Here is a 1,749-nt window from a genome sequence, read left to right as displayed (position 1 = left end):
ACTCTTTTGAATTAATTTTTGATGAGAGTGACCCTAGTTGGTTGTGAGTGAGTCCAACCAGTCGTGACGACACATGTGAAATATGTGGTATACTTCATGAATACGTGTGACGCATACAATCCAATGTAGGAGTTTGATTGTGAGTGAGTCCGATTAACTCTAAGACACATGTGATGCGTGTAAAGGTTCTGTGAGTTTGATCATGAGTGAATCCAATCAACTTTAAGACACGGGTGATGCGTGTGAGGATATGTGGGAGTGAATCTACTTGAATACATAATGACATTGTGAGTGAATCCAATGTGGGAACAATTAATGTGTTTGATCACCTGTGTGTGCTAATAGTTACAATCGAGGATGGTTGTCTTCTCAAATAGGAGGACTATCATGGGAGTGAGATTTTTCATAATTTAAGATGGTCATCCCCCAGGTTTTTGAGATATTCAACTACTCGGTTTCCTTGGTGGGGGGTAGCTGTCATAGTGGTGGGTGCTACTGCTTGTGTTGGCCTATAAGGGGGTGACTAGTGTAGCATTATATGGTAGTAATATGTGTGAACGCACTTAGGACTACCGAGGCACTTTTTCCCTCACTAGGAGGTTTTTCCCCTGCATGTGTACACCCTCTTATCTACTCATTTTGGGGTGTGTTTGTATCTGGCACAAATTTGTTCATTCTAATCTAGTGAGTTTGTGTGCTCTCAATCTTCTCTATCTTGTGTGTGTGCATTGTTGCAACCCTAATCCTAATTCTAAAAATTGGTATCAGAGCTAGCTTTCTTGACACGATCTAGTAGTCTGCCTCCCTCCTCATCATGACCCTGTTTTTTGTTGAAATATACAAGTGAATAGGGTGTGTGCGAGAACAAGCCCTTAGCAAGAGGCTGTAAAAGAGAATCTGTAAATGAGAGAGGAGCTATGAAAAGGTGAGAAGTATCTACTGGGAGAGAATAAAGGGTAGCATGAGAAGATTTAGGATGTGTGGAGATATTTTGGGAAGAGATGGAGAGAATCAAGCAAAAGAGGTGGAGTGAATCAAGGAGAGATCAGTGGGATTAGATGCGTGGATATGTAAACTCTATAAATTGAGGCATTGGCCTAATGAGAATTTGCTGGTTTTTTATTATCCATGCCTACATTAAGCTATCAGTTAATTGCTCACTAATCACATCTTAATCATCATCTAATCTCTTTGTTAATGATGTTGATTCTAGCATTTGATCCACCATAGCTCATCACATTGCTGCAAATTTAACATGATATCAGAGCCTAGCTTAGAATCCATCAAATTTATGAGCCCATTATCTTGCTAATCACCTAGTTAATTAGGATTAGCAAAAAAATCAAAAAATTAGCTCATTTTCAATTAACCTCTGTACCCCCAGCTAGTGGAGGAGCTCTCTCTCCCTTCACACATAACATTGGCCCAAACCCTTTTAGCCAAACATAGCTACACTCCCTGTGCTTCAGTCGAATCGCTAAACCACCTTCTATAGTAGCTGTTGATTTTCGCGATTCTTCAAGCGCCGTTCTTTTGAAGGAAAACTGAGATCCCCTCTCCACTAGATACAATTGGCCTGATTCCTCTTGGCCCTAGGGCTTTTCAAGGGCGCTCTACAAGCTGGTGAAGACAGTTTTTTATTTCATCAAGTCTACAGTGAGATCCAAGCTCTTCAAGGGCTTTTCAAGGGCCCTAGGGCTTTTCAAGGGCGCTCTACAAGCTGGTGAAGACTTCATCAAGTCTACAGTG

Source organism: Cibotium barometz, chromosome 28, assembly GCF_041138505.1.
Source record: "Cibotium barometz isolate CiBa-2024 chromosome 28, ASM4113850v1, whole genome shotgun sequence".
Lineage (NCBI taxonomy): Eukaryota > Viridiplantae > Streptophyta > Polypodiopsida > Cyatheales > Cibotiaceae > Cibotium > Cibotium barometz.
Note: the sequence above shows the minus strand (reverse complement) of the source record.